Source organism: Cupressus sempervirens, chromosome 4 (genome assembly GCF_028749045.1).
Source record: "Cupressus sempervirens isolate cs-2001-9-10 chromosome 4, ASM2874904v1, whole genome shotgun sequence".
In the NCBI taxonomy this organism is placed as follows: Eukaryota; Viridiplantae; Streptophyta; class Pinopsida; order Cupressales; family Cupressaceae; genus Cupressus; species Cupressus sempervirens.
This window is the reverse complement of record NC_143121.1, coordinates 799,483,568-799,502,701: the sequence shown is the minus strand read 5'-3', so window position 1 is coordinate 799,502,701 and position 19,134 is coordinate 799,483,568. Positions and strand designations below refer to the sequence as shown.

Genomic DNA, 19,134 nt, shown 5'->3' with positions numbered 1-19,134 from the left:
ATTATATAGATGCAAGCATAGTACATACGTTAACCTTTACATGGAAAATTAGCAGCTTCATATCCCCCTGAGCAGCAGCCTCCTATCCCCCCTAAGTAGCAACCTCCTATACCCCCTAAGCAGCAACCTCTTATCCCCCTCAAGTAGCAACCTCCCATCCCCCCCCAAGTAGTAGCCTTCTATCCCCCTGAGCAGTAGCAGCCTCGTATCCCCGCCGACTAGTAGCCTATCCCCCCCAACAATGCGCTATTCTTGCATATCAGTAGCCTATCCCACCCGACATGCTCTATGATTGCACTAACCAAGAGATTCATAGACTTCATGAATCCTTGGCTAGTGGCACATGCTCTAGTGTGTATAGTAGTACATGTCAGAGCATCTTACAAAGTCTCACATATATTAGAGATGAGATTCATGGTGCTACTCCATATTCTGCACATACTATATAGATTGTCTTTGACAGTAAGAGACGAGAGGTCTCTTTAGGGATCTCATTATAGTAGGTGCAGGGCTTAGTATCCATAGAGACACTGAAGATGAAATCTTTCCCTCATTATCTTTCACTAAAGTATGTGAAGGGGTATTCTCCCCTTAAGTGTACAGATCCATAGATGGCTTCACTTATATACCTATGCTTCCTTGTTGCTCATGGTCATTATCCAAATAATGACCAAATTCCACTCTATTTTGTATAGAAACTTTATGCTGAGGTTTGCTTATGCAGGCGGTGAACTACACTAATTTCCCATCGCATTTGGGACAAGGTCATGGTAGACTAGTTGATAGGTAGCCGAGTTGTCCACCACTGACACATAGGTTGATTGTCGGAGAGAGGGCACTTGTTATTTCCCCTATATTAGGTTTGTTAGTTGATGAGGCTATGTGTAGCACACAGTTGCAAGGGTTGATTTAGGGAGTTAGAGACATTGTTGTAGCTATCAGATCTATTTCCACTGATAAGGTTGGCTAGTATTTGATGTCACATTAGCATTCTAGATCATCGCCTAGTGCTTCATCTTCAGGAGACTTGTACAGTGCAGCAAGTATCCCTTCACTGACTAGCTTAGAGGGTCTCATTGGAGTTTTGGCCCGAGATACTATGAGTAGTCTTACTAAGGATCTATTATATTCATATAGATTTATATCAGAGCATCTTAGCATACCCATATCAGATGTTTGACATTGTGTCCATGGTGGTATTGGGTCACATCCTTAGCCACATTCCTCTGCTTGATCAGGTAGTGCTCATGTTAGTAGTACACATCATGATCCACCTACTAACCACTCTTTTTCTATAGAAGGACATATACATAGTAGTATAGACCCTTCAGCTAGTGTAGGGCATGGTCAGATTTTAGATGCGAGCCTTGATGATGTTGACTTCAACTAGTCAATCATGGGATGGATGGACTTGTTGACAGGTGATGATTTTACTTCTATGTCATCTCATCTAGTCAGTCCACCTGGATCGTTATTATTAGGATGTGTGCCAGCCACTAGTCATGCTAGCGTAGATGCAATGATGGAGCTAGATGAGGCCCAATAAAATCTAGATAAATCAATGGACATGATCGATGCTAAGCAGTCTAAGTATAATCAAATACCAACATCTACATAGGTAAATCTATAGTTTTTTTACATTCATGTTAAAATTTCAATTTCAAGCATTTTTTCAACTAATAATTTATGCACATGTACATGTTTTAATATGATTTTTTGCACACATGTATGTATCCATGTATTGTAGGAGAACATTCCTATTTTTACTCCATCTTTGATGCCCAATCGTGTATGTCGTCGAGACTCATTTGATGATGTCAATAGTGGACGGGTGAGTTTTAATTTTTTGAATTAGACACATGTGAGTTATAAATGTAATATTTAAATTGCATGAAATTCAAGTGAATTTAAAAGAGATTTAATTAAATATGAAATTATGTACATTGATTTCACTTTCTCTTTAATATATATAGGGGTTAGTACATCCTAGTGAGCATCCTAATAGTCAGTCTTCAAACCGCATTATGAGGAGACGTCATGATGATAGTCCTGCACCTGACGATCCATAGTTTTTTTTATATTATAGATTATTTGATCTAGACTTCCATCCAGAGATATTATTTGTTCTAGACTTTCATCCACATTTTACATGTTTGATGATTGACATGTACATATATAGTTATGTTCTTATATGTTACATTATGTTGGATTATGTTAGACTATGTTCTATTACATGTTAGATTATGTTGGATAATGTTCTATTATGTTAGATTAAATACATTAGATTAGGTCGGATTATGTTATCTACTACATGTCCTTTTACATGTTAGATTATGTTGGATAATGTTATATTATGTTTGATAGTGTTCTAGTTATGTTGGAAATTATGTTAGATTAGAAGGATTATGTTGGATTATGTTCTTTGACATGTTATATTATGTCAAGAATAATGTTGTGTTATCTTGGAAATTATGTTAGATTATGATAGATTATTTTGGATTATGTTAGATTATGATTATGTTAAGGTTACAGTTAGGTAATTAACTTTACATAATTAATTGCATACAAGTACCTAATTGAACTATAATTAGTTACAAATCACAGTTTAAACTGAACAAAAGTTAAATGAAAGAGTAAAAGTAATATATAATTAGTTACAAGTCCTAATTTGATCCCCTTAAGACAATTGTTTAAATTTTTTCCCCTCGAGGCACATGTCCTAATTAGTTGTAGACAAGTACCTAATTCAACTATAATTAGTTATTAATCACAATTTAAATTGAACACAAGTTAAATGAAAGAGTAAAAGTAATATATAATTATCTACAAGTCCTAATTTCATCCCCTTAAGACACAAGTCCTAATTTGATCCCCTTAAGACAATTGTTCGAATTTCTTCCCCTCAAGGCACATGTCCTAATTAGTTGCATACAAGTACCTAATTGACTTATAATTAGTTATGAATCATAATTTAAATTGAAAACAAGTTAAATGAAAGAGTAAAAACTTAATATATAATTAGTTACAAGTCCTAATTTCATACCCTTAAGACACAAGTCCTAATTTCAACCAAAGTTCAAATTGTTGAACCAAAGTTCAGATTTCAAATACTTCGGCTAGATTTCAGATTTCAAATAGTTCAACCAAATTTCAGATTTCAAATAGTTCAAAAATTTGTTTCTATCTCATGTCAAGTGGATCAGCTCATTGCTAGATAACATTTAATATTTTCCTGTGATCATCAATATCGAGCCTCCACTTACATATTCCAGGTCCTTTGACTAATGAAGAGTTAGACTAGTGGCAATAACATGGTTACTATACCAGTATACCTTATTGTTAGGTTAATAATCAGTGAAATGAATCCCATTCTTAAGTACTTTATTTTTCTTCAAATATGTTCCATGTACAACAATAGAACCTACATACAAGTCAATAAATTTGAATTCATAAAAAAACATAGATGTACATACACGTACATGATTCAACTATATACTAACCTATGGAAACATAATTCCATCACTTATTTCAGTCTTTGTTAGCTTCTCTCTTTGTGTGGTGCAACACAATAAATAATAGCTAACACCTTCTACATTTTCATATTCTGCCATGAATGCAAAAACATTGCCTACACAAAGTATATGTATATAAATTCCATGTATGTATGTATATATATATATATATATATAATAAATTAACAAAAATTATTAAATACATACTAAATATGATCAATCTTGAAATATGGTCATAATCACTAAAAACCAATGGAATATCATCATAATTTTTGTCCTCAAACTCATTCGTATCGATAACATTTAGTGGCACCAAAGTCCATTCACACACATATCCATGTTCTTAATTAATGCAACCATCATAGTTTTCATCAATGCAATCAGGACAAAAACATGAGTATTCTCTTGTGTACAATGACCACACATTACTATCTTTACTCATAACTGAATGCAACAATCACGTCTTCTCTACCCTCTTGTATGCATGCATTGATCTTCTATTGATACCTGAATGTAAGGTCCATACATACATATAAAAAATGAGTTTTAAACATGTGTGTATGCACCATAATTTAGTTATGACATAATGTATTAAATATAAAATTGATTCAATTAAATAATATTTGAAAATTAATCTATACCTAATACCTCCCAAAACACTCTAAATGGTATGACTCACTCCGCTTGTGATAACATGTTAGATGTATTTGTTGGCACCGTAAAATGTGTTTTGCACCACTCAACCACATCATGAGCATTATTAATGCAATATCCTTTATAGCCCATTTGATACTTTCTTAAAGAACGTTTGATACAAGCTCCTGCACCATCATGCTCACCCTTTCCATGTCCACTCTTGAAAAAAATCCAAATGCGTGGTATATTAAGGTATCGATGATATCTACATAATGCATAAAATAGTCTAGTTGATTTAAATTGTGTTGCATATCCATCTGACCATACAAAATATTTTTCCATTTTTATGCCTTTGTTTTTCAAATAATAAAAGAATGTCTTAAAATAATATTCCACAAAATGTGTGTCATGTTCTTTGTCATCACTAATGTAAAAGTGATACTCTTTTTTTATGACTCGTACTTGATCTATACTTTCCACACCATCCAAATCAATTTGTGCATGTCGATAAGACACTTGAACCATTATAGTAACCTACTCTGTATAGTAGTATTCTGCTTGAAGTTGTTTTTGAGAAATGAATGAGTAATTCTCTACAAAGTCAACAACAGATAAAATTGTCCTGAGTGGGAAAGTGTCTCTTAGTGTTTGAACTTGTTCTGCTTGCCACTTAGCAAAAAAGAGCATGATGTATATATGGTTGAATTAATTTATGAAAATTTGACATAAATTCTCTAGCAGGTATGTCATCCTCTACATATTCTAACCTTGTTGATTCTTTTACAACTCTTGTTTCTAACTTTATGCACTTATATCTCTTACATTTTACTATCCTCATCATATTAGTATCTTCATCTCTCAAAGGAAATTTGGCCAGGTTACCACATGTTTCATAAGTTCCTCTTATGCAATCTATTTCACATATTACACAATCATTTGGTCTCAGATAAGATTGATGTTATGAATTGGATCGATCAATTATCAAAAACATTTTGAGAACCACTATTTTCTTCTATCATCTTTCTAAACCCTTGATAATACAAATCAAATTCAACATGATATCGACAACAACATGTTTCAAAAGATCTATTTATCTTCACAAAATAGGGTTTCAATCTTTCAGACATTGTTTGTCCAATCTTTGTGTCAAGATTTAAATGACAAAATGAGAGATATAATTCATTTTGTGTGACATCCAACCAATGCTTTTCATATTGAAGATACTCCTTAGGCCTAATCCTCTACTTAATGATATCTCTTCTATTTGGTGAAGGATGAGTATTATCAATCCAAAATTAAATGACTAAGTTCTTAATTGTTTCCACAATTCTATCAAATCGAGGAACTCTACACATTAGCATCCAGTCTCCTTCTAATGTACTATCATCCAAATTGTTTCTCCTTTTTAGATAATGTAATATCATCTTTCAACTATACCCAATATGAGATGGCAATGAAGATATTTGTCTTTTTTCCCATAATTTCTTATTTAAAAGAAATGTTAGTATCACTCTTCATGCAATAGATTTATCTGTAGATCTAGATTTTTTCCCAATGGAGTGTAACCCTTCCTTAACACTTTCAACAATATATTTTTGTAGTTTAGAAGTCTTCCTCTTTTTAACACTTGTATATATACCCAATAGTTTCAATGGCTCTTTTAATTCATCTTTAAGAAGTGAAATTGATAATAGTTGAGTTTTCTCCACTGTATCAGGATTCTCAAATTGTGCAATTATTTCTTTAGACTTTTTATTCAATTTCCTCTTCATAGTATGTATAGGTTGACTAGCATATTCTCTCAATTTTTCCACATCCATTTCAATCAAATGATCTATGTTTCTATGATTAAGTTTTCTCTTCAAACTTTGAGCTAGATTAACATTCTCATTTGTTGTTTGATCTCAAGTTGCAAGAAAAATTAAAATAAAGACTTAAGATACAACTTTTCTTTAGTATCCACATATGTGTATGTATAACATAAAAAATGAACTATTAAATACAATTTTATCTAATCTTCAGACGGTCCTTCGATATCCATTGCTTCATCTTCAATTTCCTTATGACCAACATTTTCATCATCTACTATTGCACGTGCATGATATAACAAATAAAATCAAGCAAGTTTGTACTTGGGAATTTGTCTCTAAAATTAACAATCAAAGATATAAAGTTTGCCTCTACACTTGGGTAGAAATCTAGAATTTCTAGAGATTATACTTGCGAGAGATGTGTGCATACATACGTGTTTGAACTTGGGATGAACCTTCTCCAATCTTAGTAGGTTGTCCTATTTCACTAAATCCTAAATAAATTCATAATTTAAAAAACCATAAGTAAAATGTACCCAGATTCTAATTATATTCATAATTTAAAAACCATAATGTAATAAACCCTAATTCTAAATATTCATAATTTAAAAACCATAATCTAATAAGTTACCCTAATTGTAAACATTCATAATTTAAAAACCATAATATAATAAACCCTAATTATAAATATTCATAATTTAAAAACCATAATCTAATAAACCCTAATTGTAAATATTCATAATTTAAAAACCATAATGTAATAAACCCTAATTGTAAATATTCATAATTTAAAAACCATAATCTAGTAAACCCTAATTGTAAATATTCATAATGTAATAAACCCTAAAATTGTAAAGATTCATAATTTAAAAACCATAATCTAATAAACCCGAATAGGAATAAATATTCATAATTTAATAAAACCTAATGCTAAATATTCATAATTCAATAAACTCTTAATATTAAGTTAATAGTGACCCTAGTTTTATATTTACCATATTCCTAATTGGATAAAACCTAATCCTAACTATTTACACACAAAAAAAGTGTATAATACAATTGCACACTATATGAACTAAATATGCATTGGAAAAAATATATTGCACATGTACATACCTTGCCTCCTATAATATCCTGCTAATTTTTTTTGACAATTTTCTTCTTCTTGTTCGTCAATTCTTTTTCGTGAATATTTACTCACCCTTTTACCTTTATTGCCCATGTCGCAAATTATTTTTCCAAAATTCGAAAACAAAAGTTGCGAAATATTTTCCCCCTCCTAATTGAAGTGCAAATTATTTGAGTGGATTTGAATGTTACAATTGAAAAAATATATTATTTATATGCCACTTTCTTTTTTCCTTTTTTTTTTAAACCCTTAGGGTCGACTCTAGCTTTGATCGAAACTAGATTAAGTAGTTTTGTTTGAAACTACTTGCTCTAGTTTTGATCAAAACTAGAGCCACCCCCATTAACTCACATGGTTAAGGTTTCTAGTTTCTATTGAAACTAATGATTTTTATTTCGATAGAAACTTAGTTTCTACCGAAACTAAGAAAATTTTGGTTTTTTTGAAGTGGGAGAAGGTTTACTATGACTTCATGGCTTCCAGGCTCCATTATCAAGTTTAGATGGAGCACTAAAGTCATGTCCTTTTGCATGATAGAAGTACTTTGAATGAACTTCTAATGAATATGAATTTTCTACATTTTGACTTTTTTAGATATACATTTTTGCACATGAATTAAAAAGAGGTTTGTTATAAGAAATAAACCTATATATTGGATGCTCATGGAAAAATAGTAACTAAGAGATTTTTAAAAATTGAAAAATAACCACGGTCTTCATATTTGAGTCCTCTTTCAATAAAAAAATAATAATTTGAAATCGGGTAAATATATAATAAGTTACATGTGTCAAAAGCCATGTATGTCCAAATTTGGGTTTGGTCAACTTTAAACTCTGATAAAATATGAAATACTAAGGATAAAGACATCAGATCACCTCCATGGTTTTGGTATGGATGTTAACAAAGTAAATTCAAAAGAATCACATTGATATCTATTATAGAAAAAAGTTGCGTGTCAAAAACAATGTCACTTTTTAAAAATCAGGTTTTTGATAACATACCAATATTCGTGGGAGAAAAATAATTCAATCAAATTAATTTAAAAAAATAAAAAATAAATTTGGATTCTATATAGAAAATCCTAAAAGACTCTAATCTACTTCATCTTCAAATTCCTAAACATTAGATGGCAATTTGCATCTGAAAGTGAAAGTTTTCTTGAAAATTCACTGTTCAGTGTCAGTTTAAGCAAAAAAGTGTAACCCATTATTGTGGGTTCACCCAAGGCTACAATGATTTGATCACTTCTGATGATCTACCCTGTGAGGGGTCTTCCCTATGAAAGGCTAAAAGAACTACTAGGGTCTACCTTGATTGAAGGATTTTTAGGATTTTTACATCACAACTAAGTGAGTACTTTGTTAGGAGATTTAAAAAACCATGTTAAAGCTACTATGTTAAGAGATTTAAACCATAAAACACCTATTATAATTTCAATACCTAATCCTTTGGTCAACACTTGAATGCTTGTATCATATCTCCTCTATGCAATATAATATCACCTTATTGTGATTGATCTCCTCTGCCTCAGCACAAAACTATCCATTACATTGCTTGTTCTCTTCTACGCTTAACACTTTGATTCACCTCCAAAACTTTGTATGTAATTAGAGTCTTCATTCATACATTCACACATGCAAACTAGGTCATAGAACCTCCTTAAATATCTGCATAGGTAAACCTTATAGATTAAAATCAATAATCTAGATTCATTTCTTTTCCTCTTTGTCCTTACAATTTTCTAATTGGTGGATTGCCTCACATGGGGATTAATGATCTTCCTTTGAATGTATAATCACCTCCTTCATTACCTCCTCAATCTTTAAAATATATTTATGTCTTGATAAAATGGCTAACATAAGATTTAGTGTCATTCCAAACAAATATGTGAAGTTGTGGTACTCGACACTTACACCATACTAATGCCCAGCATAAACTATTTCATCATGTTGTCCCTCAGCCTTTACTATGCTTGGCATGAACTAAATTACTCAGCCTTTGTATCGCTTGGCTTCAAATACTATCCTTGATAAACTCAACAATCACTAGAGTACTCAACAACCACTAGCTTTCTCCATAGTAACTACTGCTCAACACATAACTTGAAATCTATTCAAGTCTTCAATACTTAGCTCAACCTACATAGGATGGCTTAGTCATAGTGATGATCAAACAACATCCATGCCTTGTGAATGAGTAAGTGTTTAACACTAATAGACAACATGGCTTAGGGATAAACATAGTATAGCAAGGCTTTACTTGCATTGAGACAAAAAAATACTAATATGGCCATAAGCATGGTCTTGCAAAACTAGTCAAGGACATAACTTTGAAGATCCTAAGTGTTAATAAGTCCAAGCAAGATACTCAAAGCACCTAAGATTTAAAAAAGTACATGCACAGACATAAATCAAAGAAAAGCATGCCCCATGCCCACAGTCCTCTAGTTCATGACATCCTCGAGACATTATTAGGGAGGGAACACTCAACAAAGAAATCACCATAGATAATACACAAAGAAAGTAAGTCAACAAATCTTGGTTAGTTTTCAGTTTAAGTACATGTGTGAAAATCACATGAATGCCTTCCTAGGACTTAAGTCTGCCAGTGAGAAATATCACAAAATCCTAAATTGCATCCAAAGTATCTAATAAGTGTTCAAAATCATTCAATGTCAAAGGGGTTGTGTTAAAAAATATTGTTTAGAGAGCTGCCAAAGAAATACCAATACAACCTAGAGACCCAACAAGCTATATAGTTCATGCCCCTAGAATTAGAAAAGGATCAATTCCAAACTAGGCATGGAAAAGAGATGTGAGATGGAAGAGCTTGGAAATAGATGTTGATAGACATTAGTGCAAGGGTCTCAAGTAGTGCCTGTTTCTAGGTTTTCATCACTTGGCAATTTTTTTTATTTCCAGGTCTTTTATGGTATTTTTATATTTTTGAGATATTTGATTTTTTTGTTGATACATCAAAGTGCCTATTTCTAGGTTTTAACTAAGATGATCATTTTTTAGGACCATATTGTAGAAGTTGAGAAAACCAACTTCACAGATCCCCAAGAACACTTGCATGCAAATATCTTGCAATGAAGAGAAACCAAAAAATGGAAAAAGCAAAGCTTGGAAATTCTCAAAAATATGAAAGAAAATATTTATTCCAAGTTATTAAAAAAAAGAAAAGTACAAAGGTTAAACCTTTAAAGGTGAATGAAACCCTAGAGGGAAAAAGAAACTAGGTTTGCACAATATAATTAATATAAAATATTAATTATATGCACCTAAGAGAGCTAAAGTAACTAGAGTAATAAATAACTTACTCTAACACCCCCCCTTAAGTGAATCTTAGGAGGAAGCTAACCTAGCAAAGCTATGAAAGCAAGAAAATGGGTCCCAGAAACAAGGCTTGATCAGGTACCCAAAACAAGGAAATCTCTGTAAATCGGGGACAAAGAAGAAAACCCAGTGGGAAAAACCCCTCTCCAAAAAGAGATAGAACAAACATCCTGAAAAAAACATGAAGGAAGGAAGGCCTCAACAAGACCCCCCAAGGATAACTTTTGTAATCCAAGCATAGACAGCAGTTGAAGATAGTGAGGTAATGCAAATGATTTGGTGAAGATGCTGGCAACTTGTATATCAGTGGAAATGTACTCCAAAGAGAGAACATTGTCCTAGATTAGATGATGAATGAAATGCACATGAAGCTCAATGTGTTTAGTGCATTGATGCTCCATCGGGTTGCAGGAAATATGAATAGCACTCTGATTATCGCACCACAAAATAGTGGGACAATTAGGAGGAAAACCAAACTCAATCATCAGCTGCCAAAGCCATAAAATCTCCTGACTAGCAAGCATTATTGCTCGATACTCAACCTCTATAGATGAAAGGGCATGAGCATGCTACTTCTTGCATGACCATGTGATAAGACCAGAGCCTAGACAAAAAACAAAGCCAGAAGTAGACTTTTGATCATCAACATCACTAGCCCAATCAGAGTCACTGTAGCCAACAATGTGAGGAGTCCCTATTGTGTAATGAATGCCATACATAAATGTGCCCTGAATGTATCTCAAAATATGCTTGGTAGCTTGCCAATGACTATCATGAGGCTCATGTGAAAACTGAGAGACAAGACCCACTATGAAGGAGAGATCAGGATGAGTGTGTGTTAGGTACAATAAGCTACCAACCAACTACCAATATAATGTAGGATCCATTGAAGGTGAAGGGCAAGAGGTAGACAAGGTAACACCCGAGTGAAAAGGTGTTGGAGAAAACTTGCAATCAAGCATGTCAAAGCATCAAAGCTTTTCAAGACATACTTCTGCTGATAAACAAAAATGCCAATAGAGGACTGAACAATCTGGAGACCAAGAAAATAGTGTAGTAGACCCAGGTTAGTCATCTCAAACCGATCCATCAATGCTCTCTAGATAGTCATAATCATAGAGGATAAGCTACCTGTGAGAAGAAGATCATCAACATATAGCACAAGGATCAAAACCTCAGCCTCAAGATGTTGAATGTAGACTATAGGATCAGAATGGTAACGAGTGAAGCCTATAGAAAGCAGAAAAGAGTCCATCTTCTCATACCAAGCCCGCGTGGCCTGTTTGAGACCATACAATGAGCCTCAAAGTCTATAAACTAAGGAGGAATTCTACACAAATCCCTAAGGCTGCTCCATGTAAATCTCCTTAGTAAGATCATCATGCAAGAATGCACTCTTCTCATCCATCTGAAAAATGGGCCACCTTTGTGAAGCTACGAGGGACAAGACAAGGTGAATAGCGTTCATCTTGGCAATAGGGGAAAATGTCTTAGTGTAATCAATACCCTCAACCTGTGAAAAACCCTTCGCAACAAGATGGGCCTTGTGCTTATCAATGGAACAATCAACAACAAACTTAGTACGATAAAACCATTTGCTTCACACTACCTTTCTTCCCTTAGGAAGAGAAAAAAGATCCCAAGTATGATTCTTCATCAAAGAATAATACTCCTCCTCCATTACACTATCCCACTCAAACTATCTTGTCGCTACTGCAAAAGTCTGAGGATCATCACAAATAGCATGATTAAGAAGACTAGAATCCATAGTATGTGAACGGGTGCGATGGGAAGTGGTAGGGTCACCAACTAGCAATCCTGCAGCCTCAACTATAGATCGAGCCCATTTAGTCATTTGGGGAGGATCCTGTGATGGAGGTAAATGGGGACCAACATGATCATCATCCTCATCATCCAAAAAAGAGAGTGGAAGTGATGAGGGAGTAGTGGTAAGTGAAGTAGACTCTGGAGATAGGGTATCTACTACAGGAAGGTGCTCGTCAAACTGGACATCCCATTGAAGTAGGACCTCTCGGGAATCAAGATAAAACAACCTATAGGCCTTAACATGCTCATAGTAACCAAAAAAAATGAGGCATCAACTCTTCTACTCCATGGCTCTCCTCTAAGAATTTGGTATAAACACCCATGCTTCACTACCAAAAACTTAGAATGAAGATACAACAGGCTTGACATGAGACCAAGCCTCCTCAGGAGTCATATTTCAAACTACCTTGTGAGGCATCCAATTCTGAATATAGTAGGCACAATTGACTACCTCTACCCAAAAACCTGAATCCATGGACCTAGACTGAATCGTACAATTAGCCATCTCCCAAAGTGTTCTATTCTTTCATTCAGCCACACCATTCCATTAAGGGGTGTAGAGCACTGAAAACTGATGCTAAAGACCATGTTTAGAGAAGAAATCCCTGAAAGCTTGGTTCACATGCTCCCCCCCATTATTTGTGTGTATCTGTTGAATAGAAAGACCAAATTGCCTCTCAAAAAATGTCTTAAAGACTTGAAATGAATCGAAGAGATTAGACTTGTACTTCAAAAAGTACACCCATGTACGTCTGGAGAAGTCATCAATGAAAGTAAGCACATATCTGGTACCTAAGAAAGATGGAGTGGGAAATGACATGAGGTCATTATGAATCAACGCTAATGGTGCCAAAGCACGAGTGGCTCATCCATGTGGAAAAGGATCCCTATGTTGTTTGCCAAGTGCACAACCCTAACAAACACCATCTGTACATGAAATCTGGGGAAGCCCAAGACTAAGTGTCAGTGTGCTCATATGCTAAAGATATATATAATTGACATGGCCAAAACGCTCATGCCAAAGTCTTCTTACTGAATCTGCATGTGCTACAAGACAAGAACCTGTGTCACTAGAGAACTGAAACCCATCAAAGTTGTAGAGGTGAGATGTAGAGTCAGCACTCCTAGTAGCCACAATCATCTCAGAATCAAGTAAATCCTGAATAACCACATCATGTGGTGAGAACTCAACTGTCTTACTAGAGCCAAAGTGGCAAATCTGATAAATGGACAATAGGTTCATCGATATTTCAAGGACAAAAATTACATCCTAAAAGGAACCCCTAGCTAATGCAATAGAACGAGAACCCATGACTGAAAGATGCAATGAGTTTCCAACAGAAATCTATGAAGTAGCACAAGGAGCAAGTGAGGTGACCAACTGCTGAGTGTTTGTAATATGGTGAGAGGCACCATAATCAAGCATCCAAGTAGGCCCAGAAGTCATAGCTCATGCAATAAGAGAGTGACCTTTCCCTACAAGGGGAATGTAGTCTTAGGAGCTTAAATGTGATGCTCTTGCATGGCTTCCTCTAAAGCCTCCAAATGTTTCCAACACCTAGAAATGGGATGTCCATTCTTTCCATAAAAAATCCAGGTCTCAGTTGATTTCTTCTTAGTCTTGGAGGTAGACTCAATAGACTTCAAAGTAGATTTGCCCTTGGAAGGGTTAACTGGAAGTTTGGCATTAGTTTTTTGGTGCATCTTTCTTCGGTTTAGCTTTTTGTTTTGGTTTCCCCTGAGAAGTCTGAGCAACCAATGCTTGGCTAGAAGAGCCAGAGGCATCCACTTGTTGGATCTTATCCTATTCTCATGTTAAACGATCACAAAATGTCTCAAAAGAAAGCATCTAATGTATATTACCCAAGGCATCCATGGTGGAGTAGAAAGTGGAAGAAAAGATCTGATACTATCCTCGCAACTTTGAGAGTATCAAAAAAATACACTCATCATCAGTTTTGTTTTTACCACATCCTTGCAAGACTATACACAAAGATTTAAACTTCATCAAGAAGTCTTCAATAGTGGAAACATTGGCTAGTGTCAAAGAAGTCAACTCGGCATCATGCTGTATTTCCCAAAACTCATTCACTGTGCCAAACAACATGTGGAATTTGGTCCAAATAGCTAGTGAAGTGGTCAAACCATCCAAGTGAAACGATAGACTATCTGAGATGTTCAGTGCAATCAGTGTCATGGCTTCATCCATTTTGTTTTTGTGTTAAAGAACCTCAAAAGGGCACTACAGAACAAGTTGGTTCGTATCTAGACGTGACTATAAGCCTCTTGACATGAGAATTCTAGTCATCTATGTCGTCTAGGTGTGATAGTTGTGTGGCATGAGCCGGATCACAGAAGGATCCGACATTGAGAGAAAGAAGAAGACAAAAGTAGAAGGGTCTTATTCTAAAGCAAATTATAGAATAGAAAATGCTCTCCCCCACAATGAATAAATATATCCCCCAAAACCAAAGCAACAACTATTGAAAAACACAAAAAATTGAGAAAAGAACCTGCAATTTGGATGCAGAGAAGAGGAAAATAGAAGCCTCTACTTCAACACTAAATTTGGAAACTCAAACGAACTCAGAATCAAACAAAACTAGCACCACTGTCTCTGTCTCTAAGTTAACTTTTTGGTGCTTCTTTCAGATCACAAAAATACATCTATATGCTCAAGCTATGGTCGAAAAACTAACTACTGCTCCAAAAAAGAGGCTCTCTAGAAATTATAGACACTGTCTTAAAATTGACGCTCGTACGACCATCATAAGCCATTGTTGGTAAAAAAAATCTAACTGCCAATTTGCTGACATCATTAGTTGGAATGATGGCATCATTTGACTGAAAAATGACATCAGCACTAGTTAGAAAAAGATGACATCATACCAAAAAATGATGACATCATGCTAGAGGATGATGTCAGCTCGCTAGAGCAACGATAAAGAGATAACTGCTTCTAGCAGTGGCACCCAAGAGGAAAACCTGATGGCACCGCTGTCTAAGGCAAAACGAAGGCGGTGGGTCAGTGACGCACGAGTCGCAGTGGTCTGCAGGCATTGCGACTGGCGGCATTATCTCTTGAGCGGTGCATGGAATGAGTAGGGGCAGCAACGCAATGGCACATGAGCGCTACGGCAATGGCCACAACCTTTTTAAAAAAAAATTTATTTTTTATTTTTCATCCGTACAACCATATGGTAGCATGCAGGGGGGCCAAAAAAATTTTCCAAATGCCCGGAAGCCAAAACTGACATTTTTTAATGTATTTTGACTACAAATAGTCTTCTGAATCCAATGGCGACATCCATTTAGGCCCAAAGTGCCCCGAAAATTTGTCCTTCATCCTTTTGAAGAAAAAAACTTTGAAAAAGCTAGGGTTTCAAAATCTAAATCGTGGCTTCAAGAATCTTTAGATGAGAAGGTAGTAGGTCCACTTTGATACCATGTAGAAGTTGAGAAAACCAACTTCACAGATCCCCAAGAACACCTACATGCAAATATCCTGTAATGAAGAGAAATCATAAAATAGAAAAAGCAGAGCTTGGAAATTCTCAACAATTTAAGAGCAAAAATGTATTCCAAGTTATTAAAAAAAGAAAAGTACAAAGGTTCAACCTTTAAAGGTGAACGAAACCCTAGAGGAAAAAAGAAACTAGGTTTGCACAATATAATTAATATAAAATATTAATTATATGCACCTAAGAGAGCTAAAGTAACTAGAGTAATAAATAACTTACTCTAACACATCATATTTTTTGCATTTTTTTGAATAAAAGAACACAATGAAAGCATGCAAAAGGAAAAGAATTCTTAAGGCTCAATTTGATGGATGTGTCCTCTTTTCTTTCAAGTGGGCAAGGTTTTAAACATTAAAGAACATAAAACATAACAACAACCTATACAAGTTTCTACTCGAATGTACCACCTCAACTAGGGGATGTTCTCGATATACGTAAGGTACATGAGACCTAAATGCATAGATGAAAGAGAGTAATATCAAACAATTGTGAGGAAATGATAACCCATTCTCCACCTTCACCCCCAAAGGTATAAAGTTCTTTGGAGCTTATCCAAGATTGAAGATATTACTACTTCCAAGAGACATGTCTCTAGATTCAAGCCCCACTATTATACTCCACTAGAGCAGTGGAGTGAGGTCCTCCCCTAGAGTGATCACTTCTCTAGGCGGGCCCCTAAAAAATAAAAAAGTAAGATCCTTTATCTATGTTCCCCTCAAACTTCTTAACAAGGATGCAAGAAGAAAGCAAAAACAAGAAAATCTTTGGGATTAAAAGGTAAGGGGTTTATTTTAAGTCCAAATCCAAATGTGAATGGTTCATTTTAAGCTCCTTTTTCAATGTTGGGAAGACACACAAAATGAGTTGACAAGAAGACAAAGATGAATTTATGATGAAAAATAAGGCAATGATCACAATTTAGACTACAAATAAGAAGGTTTGTAATGTTTGCACCTTGATTTCATGCTTACTAATTTCTTTCCAATATTTTTCTTCTTTGATCTCCAAGTTGCCTTCACAAAATCCAATCAAGTGCATTAAATCAAGCAGAAATATGATAATTCAAAGAAAATAAATTAAAATAATTGATTCCATGCAAAATGATAACTCATATCATGCATTGAACTTTGTGCAAATAAAGTACAAGCTAATCACCAAATGCTCTTTTTTTGTTTTTTTACTTTTGACCTAGGTAACAAGATTGGATCATTATGTTGTGGTTCTGACCCCAAAAATGAAAATACAAGGAAGATACCTATAGTAAAAATCAAATAGCTTTCCAAAAATTCAATAATTTTAGCAATGTCACTCCCACTGCATGTGCAATATTTGGCCTTGTACATACCATAGCATACATTAAGCTTCCTATAGCTAAAGCATAGGGTACCTTGGACATCTTATCCTCCCCTTCTTGTGTCTTGGGACACATCTCCTTAGTCAATTTTAAATGACCAAGTAAAGTTGTGCTAACAGCTGTAGCATTCTCCATAGAGAAACATTGCAACACCTTCTTCACATAATCAGCATGAGATAGTATCAATGTTATGTTCTTCCTATCTCTGCAAATCTTCATACCAAGGATTTGTTTTGCTGCCCCAAAATCCTTCATAGCAAATGCATGTGCTAACTAGTGTTGTAGCCCCTTAATATGATCTATGTTAGACATAGCTACAAGTATATCATCAACATATAAACATAAAATAATGTAGCTACCATCATTCAACCTCTTAAAATAAACACAATGATCTGAATGACACCTGGGATATCCATGCTCATGCATAAAACTGTCAAATTTCAAATACCATTGCCGAGGTGCTTGTTTTAAGCCATATAAACTTTTCTTCAATTTTCACACTAAGTTCTCCTTACCTTTGACCTCAAATCCCTGTGGTTGAGCCATATATATCTCTTCATCCAAATCACCATGAAGGAATGTTGTTTTAACATCAAGCTACTCTACAAATCTTCAGTAGCTAAAATACTTAAAATAGTTCAAATAGAAGTCATCTTAACAATAGGAGAAAATATCCCATCAAAATCAATGCCCTTTTTCTATGCAAATCCTTTTACAATTAACTTGGCTTTAAATCTTTTCTTACCTCCATCCTCTTCTTTTAACCTGTAAACCCACTTATTTTGTAAAGTTCTTTTACCTATAGGTAACTTGCATAAATCCCATGTCTTATTCTTTAGCAAAGAGTCCATTTCATCTTTTATTGCAAACTCCCACTAGATCTTAGTACCCACCCACACAATTTCATCATAACATTTAGGTTCACCAACATTGGTAAGTAAAATTGAATACAAAGAGGGAGAGAAACTTTTTGGAGGTCTAATTTGCCTTGTTGACCGTTTAAAATTCACCAGTGTGTGTGGTATCTGTTGTTGCACATCGTGAGGAATGGCTGAAACATCAGCTTCTAAACTATCATCCAACACTACATAATCATCTTCTTTCTTCTCATGTTGCTGCAATAGATCTTTGTACAACACTTTCTCATTAAATATGACATCCTTGCTTCTTACAATTTTATGATTTTCAAAATCTCAAAGCCTATAACCAAATTCATTAATGCCATATCTAAAAAATACACATTTCTTTGACTTAGCTTCCAGCTTGGTTCTATTTTCAGAATCTATATGAGCAAAAGCTTCACAACCGAAGGTCTTGAGAAAAGAATAATTCACCTTCTTACCAGTCCATGCTTTCTCTGGAATACCACAACCCAAAGGAGTAGAGGGACCTCTATTGATCAAATATACAACATTATTAATAGCCTCTACCCACATGTGTAAGGGAAACCTAGCATGCAACCTCATGCTCCTTGCGCACTCCATTATAGTCCTGTTCATGTGTTCCACCACTCCATTTTCCTGTGGAGTCATTGGAATAGTTTTCTATCTGCGAATACCATTAGTGGAGCAATAATCTTCAAATTCATGACTGCAATACTCACCACCATTATCAAATATAAGACATTTTAATTTCTTACCAGTCTCATTTTCAACCAAGCATTTCCATTTCTTAAAAGTTTGAAATACATCAAATTTTTTTCTAAGGAAATAAACCCATACTTTTCTAGTTGGATCATCAATAAATGTAACATAATAATGAAAGCCACCAAGGGAAGATACTCGAGTTGGTCCCCATATATCAGTATGCACAAGCTCTAACTTCTCCTTTTTGTTTTCCTTCCCAGTCTTCACAAAACTCACTCTCTTTTATTTTTCATATACACAACTTTCACAGAAATCCATATTAACACATTTTAAACTTGGTAAAACTTTCTTTGAATGAAGTACTTTCATACCTTTCTCACTCATGTGCCCAAGTCTATTGTGCCACAGTGTTGTATCAAA

At 34.6% G+C, this 19,134-nt stretch overlaps 1 pseudogene; it reads right to left on the bottom strand.

The window, feature by feature from the left end:
* LOC149563805 (mannan endo-1,4-beta-mannosidase 2 pseudogene) overlaps window positions 1–15,328 on the bottom strand; it is a 196,357-nt pseudogene extending 181,029 nt beyond the window's left edge.
* Window positions 15,329–19,134: the final 3,806 nt, after the last annotated feature.